At 38.9% G+C, this 17,242-nt stretch overlaps 1 protein-coding gene across 1 annotated transcript in view; it reads right to left on the bottom strand.

The window, feature by feature from the left end:
- The window catches only part of ncoa3 (nuclear receptor coactivator 3), an 80,449-nt gene that overhangs the window by 43,352 nt on the left and 19,855 nt on the right, over nucleotides 1–17,242 (bottom strand). The window lies entirely within an intron of this gene.

The raw sequence follows: 17,242 nt of genomic DNA, 5'->3' as shown, positions 1-17,242 counted from the left end.
CCTCAAAACTCTTATGTACATATCCTATTTTGTCCCAAATCTCATTTGCCTAACATCTCTCTGCTCACTGACCTATGATGGCTCAGTTTTCAAATCTATTTTTAAAACAATCTCTTTATAAAACTCTATTTGCCTAGCCCTACCTTTTTTAATTTTGACAATCTCCGAGTACACACTATTCCAGACAGCCTATTTGACCTGCATTATGAAATATGAACCTTTGCAAACAATAATAGATTTGCAGGATACCTGCTCCCAAAATCAAAATTGAAAGAATATACGAACAACTGATGTACTGTGAAATCAAAAATCAAATGATCCCTTTCATAACAAGTTCCTCAAAATAGATATGCTCATTGCATATAATGCTATTTGTTCATGAGGGAAATAGTTAAAAAATAATCATAACAACGCAATAACAAAATGATGCAAACTATATGCAACTACTACTTATTCAATAGGTAAGAGTTAACATGGTTTAAATCACAGGCTGTCTTCTAAACATGCCTCTCTCCCTCTGGTTTAGTAAGCCGTCTAGGAAATGCAGCTGTTATGCAGACTGTCCATTTTTGTTCTTCTGTTGATCATGCTGCCTACTCCATTTATACTGTCATGAGATCAACTCCCTTGTGAACCTAACACTGTAATTTTTAAAATGTTCCAAGGCAGCATGTCGGTGCTTAAAATCACTACGCAATGTAATGCTAGGATACTGGCTCCCCATAAATCCCCATGTGGCAAGTTCCAACCTCCCGAGTACCAAAGATTTTACTGAGAGAAGACCAAATAGGTTGCTCTAGGAGGAAATAATTTAACAGGCTACCATGTTTCTGTCTTGTTCAAGTTCCTGTTGCTAGTTCAAAACAGACATGATCAGAGGTTTGTATCCATGATGGCTGAAAATCAGAAGACAAACTACAAATTATTTACACTTGATCGTGGAAACAAAAACATCTAGTGAAAGTAATTTTGGCAATAAGCTGATATCATCTTCTCAAAATATGCAGTTTCACAAATGCCATGCATAGATTTCATGAGTTAATTAGTCCCATTATGGTTAATTCCACATTAGACTCTCTCATGTTTAGTGCAGCATTACTAATATACCAAGTTCAGAAAACACTAGTGCAAACTAATGTCTTGATGATAAGACTTCCTTTCCCAAGGGGACATATGAGGCATACAATGGCTAGGATAAGGTGGACAAGGTTTGATGGTGGATAGACAATGGCAGACATTTAAAGAACACATAGATGAATTTCAATAATTGTACGCCCCTATCTGGAGTAACAGTAAAACAGGGAAAGTGGTTCAACCATGGCTAACAAGGGAAATTAGGGATAGTGCTAAAGCAAAAGTGGAGGCATATAAATTGGTCAGAAGAAGTAGCAAACCTGAGAACTGGGAGAAATTTAAAATTCAGCAGAGGAGGACAAAGGGTTTAATTCAGAGAGCAAAAATAGAATGTGAAAGTAAGCTTGCGGAAAACATAAAAATGTGAAAGAAAAAGACTGGTGAAGACAAATGTAGGTCCCTTGAAGTTAGAATTGGGTTGATTCATAGTGGACAAAGAGAAGGTAGTCCAGTTAAACAAATACTTTGGATCTGTCTTCACCAAGTTGGACACAAATAACCTTTAGAAAATGCTAGGGGACAGAAGCTCAAGCATGAAGGAGGAACTGAAGGAACTCGTTATTAGTCAGGAAATAGTATTGGAGAAATTGATGGGATTAAAACCCACTAAGTACCCAGGGACTGATGCTCTGCATCCCTGATTACTTAAGGAAGTGGCCCCAGAAATAGTGAATGCATTGGTGATCATTTTCCAGCATTCTGTAGACTCTGAAAGAGTTCCAATGGACTAGAGTGTAGCTAATGCAACCCCACCCTTTAAAAAACGAGGGAGAGAGAAAATGGGCTATTATAGGCCAGTTAGCCTGACATTGGTGGCGTGGAAAATGCTGGAGTCAATTAAAATTGTAATAACTGAACATTTGGAAAGTGGTGACAGAATCAGTCCTAGTCAGCGTGGATTTACTCAAGTGAAATCATGCTTCACAAATCTTCTGGAATTTTTTGAGGACGTGACCAATAGAGTGGACAAGGTTGAATCAGCAGATGTTGTGTATCGGGACTTTCAAAAGGCTTTTGACAAGGTTCCACACGAGATAAGCAAGGAAAATTAAAGCCCATGCTATCGGAGGTACCATATTGACATGGATAGAGAACTGATTGGCTGGCAGGAAGCAGAGTGTTAGAACAAACAGATCCTTTTCAGAGTTGCAGAAAGAGACGAACGCAGTGCTGCAGGGTTCAGTGCTGGAGCCCCAGCTGTTCACAATATACATTAATGATCTAGATGAAGGAACTGAGTGCCATACCTCCAAATTGCAGACAACACATAGCCCGGTGTGGCAGTGTACACTCTAAGAAGGATGCTGAGAAGCAGGGTGACTTGGACAGACTGGCTGAGTGAGGTTGAGGTTGGAGACATGCTCGCTGAGCCAGTGGGTTTGTTTGCAAACATTTCATCACCCTGTTAGGTAGCATTGTCAGTGCGCCTCTGGTGAATCATCGGTGTTCTGTCATGCTTGTTACTTGTATGCCTCAGTTTGCTGGGGTGACAGGAATTATTTCCGGTTTTGTTTCTCAGTGGTTTGTGCACAGGATCTAATTCAACGTGTTTGTTGATGGCGTTCCAGTTGAAATACCGGGCCTCCAGGAATTCCCTGGCATGTTTCTGCTTGGCTTATGCGATTATAGATTCGTTGTCCCAGTCGAATTCGTGTCCCTTGTTGTCTGTGTGTAGTGAGAACTGGTCGTGTCTCTTGGTGGCTAGTTGGTGTTTATGCATCCGTATAGTCAATTTTCTTCCAGTTTGGTCTCTGTATAGTGTTTCTCACAGTCTTTGCATGGCTGAGTGGGCAAACACTTGGCAACTGCAATATAATGTGGATAAACATGAGGTTATCCACTTTGGTTGCAAAACCAGGAAGGCAGATTATTATCTCAACAGTGGCAGCTTAGGAAAAGATGAAATGCAATGAGACCTGGGTGTCCTGTTGGAATAGTCGCTGAAGGTTGGCATGCAGGTGCAGCAGGCGGTGAGAAAAGCTAATGGCATGCTGGCCTTCATAACGAGAGAATTTGAACATCGGAGTAAGGATGTCTTGCTGCAGTCATACAGGGCCTTGGTGAAGCTACACCTTGAGTATTGTGTGCAGTTTTGGTCTCCCAATCTGTGGAAGGACATTCTTGCTATCGACAGAGTCCAGCGAAGGTTCAACAGACTAATTCCCAGGATGGTAGGACTGACATATGACGAAAGACTGGATCAACTGGGCTTGCATTCGCTAGAACTTAAAGAAGAATGAGGGGGAGAATCTCATAGAAACATTTAAAATCCTGACAGGACTAGCCAGGCTAGATGCAGGAAGAATGTTCCCGATGTTGGGGAAGTCCAGAACTAGGGGTCACAGTCTAAGAATAAGGGGCAAGCCCATCAGGACTGAGATGAAGAAGAATTTCTTCACTCAGAGTTGTGAACCTGTGGAATTCGCTCACATAGAAAGCTATTGGGACCAGTTCATTAGTTATATTCAAGAGGAAGCTGGAGGCGGCCCTTGTGGCTAAAGGGATCAAGGGGTATGGGGAGAGGGCAGGAATAGGATACTGAGATTGCGTGATCAGCCGTTATTGTATTGAATGGTGGTGCAGGGTCAAAAGGACCGAATGGCTTACTCCTACACCTATTTTCTACATTTCTAACTCCCAAACATAATAGTCAACTGACAGCAAGATGTGAAGGCCAGTCTTCCAATGTTTGGTATTGACCCTGCATCACATAGCTATAAAATGCAATTTAAAAAAAAACTTTCGACGAATCAATCTCCTTCTTCATAAATGGAGTCTTTACAGGTGAAACAAGACTTCACACAGATATTCAATCCCCAGTAGAATTTCTATTTATAATACCTTAGATAAAAACCATAATGTTTTAATTTGACCATTAGGATGTTATTTTGTGCTTATTAATCAGCTAATTAACCAAAAATTAATAACTGTAATTCAGATTTAATGTTTTAATTCCAAAAACATTTGTAAAAAATAAGGTCATGGATCCTTAATTATTGATCCTTACATTAGAAACCCCAACAACAAATATAGCAGATTTAAGTTAGCTGCATGGCTTAGAAAAATAAGCCCAGGTTCCTCATACAATCCACTAATTAATAATACTGCATTAACAATCTGTATCAAAATCAATTACTGTGGCACTAATTTTTCACAACCCAGCTTTCTTTAAATACTAATATGTTGCAAACGGGGGTTACTTGGAGCTTGTATTAAAACATATTAGAAGGAATGTCAATAACTTAATTCCAAACTTGAAATTAGTTACTCATTTAAATTGTGGGTAAAACTCTACACATTGACAAAGAAGATACCTGTCTAAACAATAACAACATACATATGTTTAGCACCTTTAAAAGGTTGAATATATCTCAAAGTGTTTCACAGTAGCATTATCAAGCAGAAATTGACAGCAAAGGTGACCAAAAGTTAACTGAGGAGGTAGGGTTTTAAGACACATCCTGAAATATAAAGAGAGGTGATGAGGTGAAAAGGAATTAGGGAGGGAATGTTAAAACTTAAAGACTCAAAGTAATAAAGGCATGGCTACCAAAGGACAACCTAAATAAGCAGGACACACACAAGAGGTCAGAATTAGAGAGACTCAGTTCTTGAGAAGTTTGTAGTAGCAACAGAGGGGATTACAGAGGTACAGCAGATTAAAGCTGTGAAAAGTTTTGAATACAAAGATGACAATGTTAAAATCTAGCCACTGATGGACTCAAAGCCAATGAAGATTAGTGAACACAGAAGTTATGGGTGAATGAAAACTAGTATTAGGGTGCATGCAGTGTAGTGTTGGATGAGTTTAACTTTATGAAAATGGGAGGCCAATTAACAAAGGAATAGTTGAGCGTGCAGGTAATAACTACATGGTTAAAACAAATTTAATTGATTTTTTTTAATAAAGAGGAAGTGCAGTTCATCTTCACATCGAAGACACAGTCTGGCTCAATACATGAAAGTAATCAGAGAATCAGTAGCTAAGCCACAGGGTTTATGGCAGGGGCCTCAGCACCAAAACTTTTGACTTTGACACACTTTAGAGAGAATTTTTTTTTAAACCATAAACTAGTTTTTACCTTCCTGGCTTGCTGTGCCCCAAAGCCACTTGCTATTCATCTGTAAAGTGCATGCATAAGCAACGAGCTCCTGTACCTCTTCACTGTTGCTCTCAATTCATACATTGAGAAAGGGTACAAGATAGTCATTTCTGAAAATTTTAATGGCTCCCTGGCTGCAATATACAAACTGCAGTGTAGAGTATATATGAGCTGCCCTCTTCACATCATTTACCAAGGATTCCCCAAGAACTCCAAATAATTATAGCTATAAATTGTAACTAATATTAAATGAGAAATTAGTTTTATATGTCAGGCAACAAGTAACAGGCTTTTTAAGATTACTTTGCACCGACTACTAAGTGCGACACCTAGAAACTGACAGACATATGCCATTTTTGTATGTATCTGTGGCAGATTGGAAATGGTGTGTTGTCTCACCTGAGCCAGTAGTCACTGTCAATGTACAGTATAGTGGCAAAATGAAAAACAAACAGTGCAGTACCACACATAACTTTATGTAACAGCTGAAACTTCTTTAAGTATATCACACATTAATCTTAGAATATCATCATTAACTATGGAATGAAAGATCAAAGATGATAGTAATGATAAACACATGACTGAGCACAATATATTAATCCTTAAATTGAAATGAAACGTAAAATCATTTCAAGAAACATAACCACAAACAACTAAAGGAATTCAATTCATCATATACTGATAATGGAACAAAGCAAGAAATCAATATTACTGGTGTTTTTTATTATTCACTCGTGTGACATGGTCGTTGCTGACTGGCCAGCATTTATTATCCATCCATAGCCACCTTTGAACTGAGCGGCTTGCTAGGCCATTTCAGAAGGTACTTCAGAGTCAACCACATTACTGTGGGTTTGGATTCACATGTAAGCCAGACCAGGTAAGGATGGCAGATTTCCTTCCCTAAAGGACATTAGTGAGCCAGATGGTATTTTTTCTGACAACATCAGCAATGGTTTCATGGTCATCATTTGACTCTTAACTCCAGATTTTATCGACTGTGTTTAATCATATGCAAGTGGAAGGCTTTAATTCGGGTTTTACTTGAGAACATATAAAGGAGAGACTACCAGGGTGCCAGCTATGGACCAGAAGATCTAGGTTCAAATCCTATCTACTATGGCAGTGTCATAACATGTTCAGAAAGCTTGATTAAAACTAACTTGAGAATCTTGTGACACAACAGCAAGCTCAGTACCTCTAGCCAGAAGATCTGGACTGAACACCCACCTGCCCCAAAGGTGAGCCATAGTATGTCTGAACAGGTTGATTAAAAACAATTTTTGGTTCTTGTGGTGCAGTGAGAGTGACCTGAACTCTGCGCCAGAAAGCCTGGTTTTGAGTATCACTTTCCACATTGGTGCATCATGAAATACCCAAATCGGTTGATTAAAAATATTTTTTTATAAACAAATACTTCTCGCAACAGTGATACTTTTTGTTGCATCAGTGATGCAGTTGAGTTAGGAGCTGTACGTTAAGTTTCACTTTGTAAATAAATACAAGGCTGAGTAAAGATTGGCTCCAGTACTACCTTTCACCAACTGGCTACCCAGAATAGAACAATCAAGCAAAGTCGTCAATAATGTACTGAAAGCCAGCAGTTAAGACCCATCATATGTCCAGTTAGGCTTAAAAGCTAATGGAACCTGATAACTACTCTAAGTAAAGATGTGTAAATAAATTGTAATGTCAAAGGCATGTAAATAGTTGAATGGAACATGATAACATGTTAATGAGAGGCAGAGCCACTCTAATTACACATTTTGACACAAGTCCAACGATATAAAAAGTACAGCCCCATAAATTCAATTACCACCAATCACAACATATAATAGATGCCCCATTACACTCCAGAAAATGGAGAGACAGAATGTTATAAATTCTTGAAAAAAATTGTTAAAAGATACAGTCCAAACAGTCTGAAGACATAATAGAAGTTAGTGAACCTGAATAAAATGATTGGTGGCTTAACATATCTATTGGCGGGAGTTAAGTTTTTCCCCAAATGATTAGACAAATGGAATCCTTCCTCCAATCATAATGAGCATCAAGTTGTTAATGATTCATTCCATCAATACACAAATATTTTATTCATTCACAATTCAGCTGTCTTTTTACTTCCAGCTTCATCTCCTTCCAACTACTTGCATTTCCTGTACTAATCTACAGTTTTGTTAGCGATGCTTTTCCCTACCAACTCCATTCTGGTTCAATACCCTTCCATATGATACTTCAGAATTTAGACTGTAAACTGAGCTTACAAAGTCCAACGCAACTGCTTAAAGTATTAAGACAATTATCTAGATAGCTTCTCCATCCCTCTGACTAGCAAATGTACATACACAACAATCAGAAACAGATGATCTAAACGTCTCCATCAAATATTCAAAGGGAAACCTAAATAGTAACTCTGCACATTGGATTGACAGAAGTACACGGATGATGTTTTTAGAGAAAAGACAGGATGTCATGCAAACAGTTATAATCTATAAGATATCAGTGCTCCTTCCCACCAATACCCACCCAACACCCATGAATAAATTTAGCACATATTTTAAAAAAGTCGCGCGTGAAAGCAACTCTGGAGAAATAATCTCAATTCCAATCCTTCCTTGCACAGAGCTCACTTCAAGAACGGCCACCAAATCTAAACATCAACATTCCATTTCATGTCGTAAACAGATATCAACAAATCCACAATCTCCGGTAGATTTCAGCTCACAATAAGAAATACTGTGACTCTGTCCTCCAGTGCAGTAGCAATATCACAAATATATCCCAATATATTTCAACAACTCTACCCCAAACTGATGACAGGCAATGCAATGTCTATTTCACCTCCCACCACCAAACCCTCACCCTGACCTTTCACAAATACAAAGATGATGTTCTGAAGAGGAAAATTAGAATTTTACATTTGAATTTGGTATTGTGGCTTTCAAAGGTTTATAAAATCAACAGCAGTAGACAAGTGCAGGAGAGATTTATAAATGGGAAATAATTGCAAAATTTGATGCAATGGGTGACCAGAAGTCATTGAGGCCATTTCTTTTCTTTCTGAGTGGCAGTGAAATAATTAGAAGATTATGCAGTTTGGATACGGGGTCGCAATTTTTTTTTCCCAAAGGAAATACACAGAAAACTGAATTTAGGAGTTTGGTAACCAAGGCAACTAGATTGAAATGAGGGGGAAGGGTGGTGATGCAGAGATCCCAGTAAACAGTCTTTGCAATTGAGATAGAATACAGAGTTGAAAATTGAATAGGATACCAAAAAGGTGCAAGCAGTCTAATTCAGCCAAAGATAGCAGCTTTGAAGAGGTTGGAGTCAATACTAAATTAATAGATTTTGTGACAGGGACTGCAAATGAGAATCAATTGTCTGCCCAATGCTAAACCAGAGAAAATTACAGCTTATTTTAGACCAGATGTCAGATAATAGTCTGACAGCACAGAGAAAATATAGAGGTTGAAAGAGGTGATAAAAAGAAGTCAGAGTATGATAATTGACACCTGGAATCAGACTCAATAACTGACAAAGAGGCAGGAGCCAAATATGGTTTGCTGGGGATCAAGAAAGTGGTAGTGTAGGGATAGTGGTAAAACCATTGGTCCAGTAATGCTCTATTTGTTTCAAACATTGAGAGAGGTGGAGGAGAGATAACGTGCACAAATCACTGGGAATATTTTCATTGACTTGCATTAAGGGTGTTTCCAGAATCTGATTAGATATTCACACTGGAAGCTATAGGAGCAAGAACTTGAAGTCAAGGAACTTCCAAAGAAACAGGATGGCAATAAACGAGGATAGAAGTGAATATTTTTAAAGGGGATGATGATGTTTCAAGAGGTAGAAGAGAAGTGCCCATGGAGAGAGAACCACTCAAGCCAAAATATGGACAAGCTAAGGTAGATGAACATTTCTGGGAGTAGAGTTGAAGGAGGGATATATAGTTTTTCCTGAATGAGATTGGCTTCAGTAAGGTGAGGAGGAGGAATAGAAAGGGTTACAGGTAAAGCAGGAAAACTGCAAAGAAGTTAGCTTGGTGAGCAGGGCAAAATTTAGGAGAGGTAGCTGAATCTATGGTCTCTATTTTGCAATAAGAAATTCCTGGGTTCCTTCCAGTTGCAAAATGAAGGAAGCAAGGGAAAAGTATCAGATCAGACAAGTAGGGAAAATCAAAAGTGTAGGCTTTGGCTTTCTAAGGAGTTGTAGAGCAATAGACAGTTTTAGCAGGAAAAAAGTGTGAGTCAAAACAGTAAAAACTAACTAAATTAATTGCAACCTATTTATTCTCAATCTCCTTATCCTCAGGCTTGAGCAGTTAAATGAGGGGATCGTAACAGAATAACAGTGAACGAACGAAAGTCGGATTAGAGACAAGCTCATTTAAATGGAAGATGAGGGAATGCTTGTATAAATGAACACCTGTAGGAAGCATCACAGGGGATAGAAAGTGAGGAGTATCAAGAGTCCAACAGTAAATAATTGGTGTTTTCCTAAGTTAATTGTGAAAAGAGGTGGAGCAGAAAGATGGCATCTATGTGCTGGTAAGTAAAATAAGTCAGTAATAAATCAGTCAGTAATGAGAAACACAGGACTAAGTAGGCCACAGGGCATGGCAAAATTGAGAAATGGCCTAGACAGAACAGACTTTTAGAAAATGCAAGAAAGTAGTGAACTCCAAGAAGAAACTGAAATCATCAAGTAGCTACTCAATACAGATGGAAGACGGAAAAGAAGATAGGACAAAGAGAAATTTATAGTGGGTTTTCAGAAAATTGGGGAATGAGAACAAGATGACCTACTGTCTCAAAGTCCTATCGACAGTGTTGCATTTTGGGTGGAGTGAAATATAGCTAGGCATGGGGACTTTCATCAGAGGGCATAGGAGACAAAGTTGATATGACTATCATTAACAACCTCCTCAATACAGTTTTCTTAATTATTATTATTGGTCACATACTTATTTTCAATCTAATTTTAAGAAATGCAAAAGAGAAATTCACAAGTTAAAAAATTAATCGATCACACTCCGTTTCAGCTTGCATGCAAAAGCACATGGCATTCTAGTACTCAATACACTCAAATTTAACAAATTTCCTACAATATCGTGCAACACACAGATAAATTTAATTTATTCTTTACTATTAAACACTCTTTCTCAAGCATGAGACGCCATCTCCAAAAGGGCAGAAAAGTGGGGAAAGACCAGAATTTTTAATAATATTCTGCTGTGTGGATGAGTGGTCACTATATAAGATTTCAACCACAGAAGTGAAGACTCATTGAATAGTTACATAATATTCCATTAAAGAAACTTCAGGGCTTCTGTATTATACTGCTTCATTTTCTTCAGGGAATAGAATGAATGAATTGCTTGCTTCAGCATGTACAATCCTTAAACATTTATACAAGCACTCTTCAGATTACGAGAAAAACCACCATTTCTCCAAGGAGGAGAATTTACTCTCGAATAGAGCTTCTACTGCGACCTTTGCCTTTTTTTAGCATTGCAAATGGAAACAAGCTGCGAACTGCACATACAGCCTGCAATTCAGCTTTTCAAGCCATTGGAAACTCACTTTCCTGTAGTTTTTGGAAGCATGACAGGTTCTCGGCATACTTTTTTTTAATACTGGCAAATCTAGAATGTTTACAGGCTTTGGATACCATTGAATGTTTTATCTATATTCTGCACAGTAACTTAAAGACTATTACCCTGTTCAGTACATAAATGAAAACAGCCAAGGGATGTTGGGAATTCATCTACATAATAAAGCTGCTGAATAGCAATTTTGTCAGCAAATATGCATATCTACAAAGATTTGACACTAATATAAAACAGTATTATTTTTAGGCACATACAAAGCCAGATTATGCAATTAAAATGTATGTTTTGCCAATGTGTAGCTCTGTGTTTCAATTTTGCCATTAAAAACATACATATACTGAAAGAAATATTCAAATTGGATGACAATAGTTTTGTATTTTTACTATTCCATTGGCATGGTTACTAGACTATACACTGCCCATACAAAACTACCATCCATCAACAAAACATTTTCTTTGCAAGTCACATTTACGTTATCCCTTTAACTCAGGAAACTGTATCATGGCACTTTAAAGAAGCATAAAATCAGACAAGAATTTACCTTGAGCAAAATAATGAAATTAATACAGAGGGTAACTAAAAGCTCGATTTGTGAGATATATTTTAAACAGTCTTTAAGCATAAAAGAGAGGTAAAGAAGTTTATTCCATGTGGTTATTCCAGAGCACAAAGGATGAAACAGTGAATGGGATAAGCACAAGAAACTGGAATGCCTAAGATGACCGAAACGGTTTGTGTAGGACTTGAGGAAGTACATCAAGGGAAAACAAAAGAGTTGGTAGTCAAGCACACAATAAAAGTTATGTGCACAGGGTTTAACAGGATTTGACGTACAGCAGATTAGCAGACTTTTAAACAAAGTTTAATTTATCAACTTTGAAGGTCCCTTACAAAGTTTGGACTGGAGGTCACAATAGCGTGAATGAAGAACTTCAGCAGCTGAAAAATCAACAATTTAATTAGTGTTCTTTTTTTAAGGGAGAAAATCTGACATCCTTTTCTAGTTTAGTCTACACGTGACTCCACACTCTCAGCAACTTGTTTGACTCTGAACTCCTATGAAGTAGCCTAGCAAGTCACTCAATTGTGCCAAATCCCTCAAATGCAGATGATTATGCTGGACAGGCCATGCAATATCAACTTTGGATTTGAAACAAAACACATTGGTCACTTGACCTTGTGAAATCCTCCTTGTGAACATTAGAAGATGTGCTAACACTGGAAGAAAACAGACTGCTCAAGCATGATCATCGTAATCACCAAATTCCATGTCTCAGCCAACATTCCAAAACTCATCCATCACCATCTATTGATATATCATGATTAGTAGGGAGGGGACATTTATCAGAGGTGGTGGCACAGTGACAGAGTCAGAAGAGAGTGCTCCTGGGAGCACCCCCAATAAGCCTCATGGTATCAAATCCAAAAAAGAACAAGGAAATCTTTGTGCTTCTAACCACCTAACGAATTAGCCCTTTCTCAATTTGGAAGAAGCATTGAGAGTAAAGGCACAGAATATAGGGTGGATGGAGAACTTCAGTACCGACCACAAAGAACTGAACAACAGTAGCAATATCAATTGTGCCAGTCAAGTCCTGATGGAGACATCTGCTACATTTGGACTGCAGTAGATGGGGAGGTAACCAAAAAGATGGGAAAAACCTGCTTGATCTCATCCTCACTGATTGGTCTATTGCAGAAGCATCTTTCCACAACAGGACTAATAGGAGCGGCCATTGCACAGTCCTCGTGGAGACAAGGTTCCACTTTCTCACTGAGGATACAGCCTGTTTTGTTGACTGCAAGTACAACTATTGTAAATAGAACAGATTCAAAACAAATCAAGCAGTTCAAAACCAGCCACAAATAAGGTGCTGCAGGATGTCAGCAGCAGTATGGCATTCAACCATATTAAAAAAACTTTACGATTTGGCATTACTGCCATTCTATCATCACCACCAACATTCAATAGGCGCAGAACAGCATCAGGCAGACCTAAAAATGAGGCTTCAACGTGTAAACGACTTTACAAGACTACATGCATTGAAAACAACAGGTGCTGCATGATATGGGCAGATATAAACAAGCATCAAATGGATCAAATTTAAGCTCTGTACTCCTGCCACATGCAGTCCTGAATGGTGGTGGACAATTAAACAACTAACTGGAGAGAGGATTCCACAAATATTCCCATCCTAGGTAATGCAGGGAGTCCAGCACTTCATTACAAAAGCAAAGGCTAAAGCATCTGCACCATTTTTATCCAGATGTATCGAATAGATAATGCATTTTGGTCTCCTCCTGACATCCTCAATATCACAGATACGAGTTTTCAGACAATTCGATCCACTCCATGTCATTTTAAGCCACAACAAAAGACACAAATACAACAAAAGCTATGGACCTTTAGAATATACCAGTGGTAGTGCTGAAACATGGGCACTAGAACTTTAAGCATCCCTAGCCAAGTTGTTCCAGTACAACTATAACACTGACATCTGATCAATAATACAGAAATTTGTGTAGATATGTCTAGACCCTTAAAAAAAGGACAAACTGAATGTGCCATTTGCTACTCATCACCAATCCTTGATCATCAGCAGAGTGATGGAAGTTGACATCAACTGTGCTATCAAGCGATAGTTACAAAGCAACAACTTGCTCACCAACAATCAGTTGGAGTTCGGCAAAGACCACTCTCATCCAAACTTCATAGCATTCTAGGTCGAAATAGACAAAAATAATTCCAGAGGTGAGGTGAGAATGACTGAACTGGCACCAATGCAGCAGTTGACCAAGTACAGCATTAAGAAGCCTAAAGAAAACTGATGGGAAATGCTCCACTGGTTGGTGACATACCTAGTACAAGAGCAAGTTGATCGTGACTGTTGGATGTCATTAATGTCAGATGAGGTCATCGCTGCAGATGTTTTTCGGGGTCATGTCCTCAGGCCTAGCTAACTTCAGCCGGTTAATCAATGACTTTCCCTTGGCGTAACATCAGAAGTGGGAACATTTACGGATGGTTGCAATACTCAGCATCTTCCAAAACTCATCAGATACAGAATTCAATCCTGGGCTGAAAAATGGCAAATAACATGCATACCATACGTGTGGCATGACATGATCACGGCCAGGAAGAGAATCTAACCAATGCTTGATAGGGTACTTCCATCATCAAATTCTCCAACATGAACATTAGAGGTACCACTGACCAGAAACTTGACTGGACTGCATCCTACAATTTTAAAGGAAGTAGCGACTAAGAAAGTGGATGTGCTAGCAACAATCTTCCAAGAATCCTTAGGTTCTGGAAAAGCCTCAAAGGACTGGAAAATTGCTAACGTACCATCCTTAGCCAAAAAGGGAGAGAGATCAAAAAAATAGGGAATTACAGGCCAATTATCTCAATATTTGTTATTGGGAAAATGTTAGCATCTATTCTAAAAGATCGAATACCAATGTATTTTGAATTACAGAATGTAACCATGGCTTGAAGAGAAGGAAATCATGCCTGAAAAACTTTTCTAGAATTATTTGAGGTGGTAACAAGCAGGATAGATGAAGGGGAACAAATAAATGTAATTTATTCAGATTTCCAAAAGGTTTTTGAAAAGGCCCCACCACTCATGACTACCTAATAAGATAAGAGCCCATGGTGTTGGGGTAGTAAATTAACATGGATAGAAGATGAGCTAACTACGAGATGACAGAGTCATGATAAAAGAGGGCATTTGCCCTGTACAGAACTTTAGTTAGGCCACATTTGGAATATCGCATACAGTTCTGGTTGCCACACAACCAGAAGGACATGGAAGCTTTGGAAAGGGTACAGAAAAGGTCTATCAGGATGGCTGCCTGTTTTGGAGAGGATTTGCTTTGAGGAGATTAGACAAATTTAGTCTGTGTTCAGTTGAACATTGGGAAACTGAACAGCGACCTGACAGAAGTTCACAAAATTATGAGGCATGGACAGAGCAGATCGTCAGAATCTTCTTTCCAGGGTAGAAATGTCAATTACAAGTAGACATTGGTTTAAGGTAAAAGGGGGTAAGTTTAAAGGAGATCAGGGAGGCATGATGCCTCAGTGATTAGCACTGATGCCTCACAGTGCCAAGGACCCAGGTTTGATTTTAGCCTTGGGTGACTGTCTGTGTGGAGTTTGCACATTCTTCCTGTATCTGCATGGGTTTCCACGGGTTGCTCTGGTTTCCTCCCACAGTCTAAGATTTGGTAGAATGGCCATGTTAAATTGCCCATAGCATCCAGGGATGTGCAGACTGGTGGAATAGCCATGGGAAATGCAGGGTTACAGCGAGGGGGGAAGGGGTGGGTCTGGGTCAGATGCTCTTCAGACGGTTTGTGTGGACTCAATGGGCCAAATGGCCTGCTTCCACGCTGTAGGGATTCCATTATTCTACACTGTGATGTGACGGCATTGTTTTTTTTTGTTTTTTTTACACAGAGGGTGGTCAGTGCCTGAAATACGCTGTCAGAGGATGTGGTAGAAGCAGATATGAAAGCAACATCGGAGAAGCATCTTAATGGATACATGAATCGGCAGGGAATAGAGGGATATGGACCACGTAAAGGCAAAAAGGTTTTTGGTTTATCAAGGTGTCATATGTTGGCACAGGCTTGGTGAGACAAAGGGCCTGTTCCTGTGCTGTACTAACTGATGAAATGCAAAAACAGCCCTCTGTAGGGGCCACAATTATTAACAATAATGGCTTAGATGGGAGAAGTGAATGGACTATCGCCAAGTTTGCAATGACACAAAAATAAGTGGGAAAGCAGGTGGTGAGAATGAAACAAAGAATCTACAGAAGGATACAGACATATTAAGTGAATAGGCACAAACGTAGCAGTTAGAATATAAAGTGAGAAAATGAGAGGAAATGCATTGTGGCAAGAATAGAAGGGCCTGAATATTATTTAAATGGAGAGAGACTGCAGAAAGCTGCAGCACAGAGGGATTTGCATGTCATCCTGAATGAATGACAAAAAGCTAGCATCTAAGGTATAGGAGATAACAAGGTGTAGAGCTGGATGAACACAGCAGGCCAAGCAGCATCATAGGAGCAGGAAGGCTGACGTTTCAGGCCTAGATCCTTCATCAGATCAGCATCTAAGGTATGCATGTTATAGAGAAGGCAAATGTAACATTGTTACCTTTGAAATAAAGGCCTAAGTATAAAAGTAACAAAATCTTGTTAAAACTATACAAAGCACTAGTCAGGCTACACCAAGAATATTATATGAACTGTTTTCATCCCCTAATCTAAGAAGCTATATTCTGACATCGGAGGCAGTCAAGAAAGGGTTCACTAGGTCAATTCAAGGTATGGAGGGACTGTTTTATGAGGAGAGGTTGAATAGCTAGGTCCTTTACTCAATACAGTTTAAAAAAAATGAGAGGAGACGGTACTGAAGCATACAAGATTCTTATAGGGTTTGACAGGGTAAATGCAGAATGTTTGTTCCCTCTTGTGGCAGGATCTAGGATCTGAAGGTATAATCTAAGAGTACTAGTCATCCACTTATTACAGATGAGGAGAATTTCTTCAGTAGGTTGTGAGTTTGCAGAATTCTTTACTGCAGAGTGTTATCAAACGTTGGATCAGTATGTATATACAAGGCGGAGATAATCAATAATGGAACTAAGGGTTGGGAGGTGAGGATTATCAGATCAACCATGGTCTCACTGAATGGTGGTATACAGAATGGTGGTGTCACTGAATGGTCTGGCTATAATCCTCAGTCTATGCCCCCTATTGTCTTCTCCCGCCCCGTCAGATGCTCATCTCAGAGTCAAAGTGAAAGCTAAATTTGCAAACAGTTTGTTTCAGCCTTGGCCAGTCAACAAAGAGGAAAGTAGATAGCAAACAGAGTTGTGGTGGAAACCAAAGAAGATAGGTGAATTACATATTGGGAAGACCAAAACTATCTTAGACCAACAAAACTCCTAATTTGAGCCATTTTCCCAGCCAAAACTGTACATCAGTTCCAACCAAATTACAAAAATAGCACTAGGTGAATGATGCAAACAAACCCAATTATTATTTGAAAAAACATTTGGGCTAAATGTGATAAACTTTACAAGTGCGATAGTACGAATTGAATTCTAGTTATATGGATAAACTGCTCTAAGGAAACACAATAAAAATTGAAATTGCTGGCCAAATTCAGCAAGTCAGTTCTGATGAAGGGTCACTGGACTTGAAACATTAACTTTGCTTTCTCCCCGCACATGCTGAGTTTGACTAGCAGTTTCTGCTTTTGTTTCAGATCTCTAAAGTCTGCAGTTCTCCATTTTGCTCTCAGGAAACACCAATCGTCTCTCTAAAATGTTTGAAGGAGAGCCTCTAATTGTTCAGAAAACCCCATT

Source organism: Rhincodon typus, chromosome 19, assembly GCF_021869965.1.
Source record: "Rhincodon typus isolate 14 chromosome 19, sRhiTyp1.1, whole genome shotgun sequence".
In the NCBI taxonomy this organism is placed as follows: domain Eukaryota; kingdom Metazoa; phylum Chordata; class Chondrichthyes; order Orectolobiformes; family Rhincodontidae; genus Rhincodon; species Rhincodon typus.
This window is presented reverse-complemented; position numbering and strand designations above follow the sequence as displayed.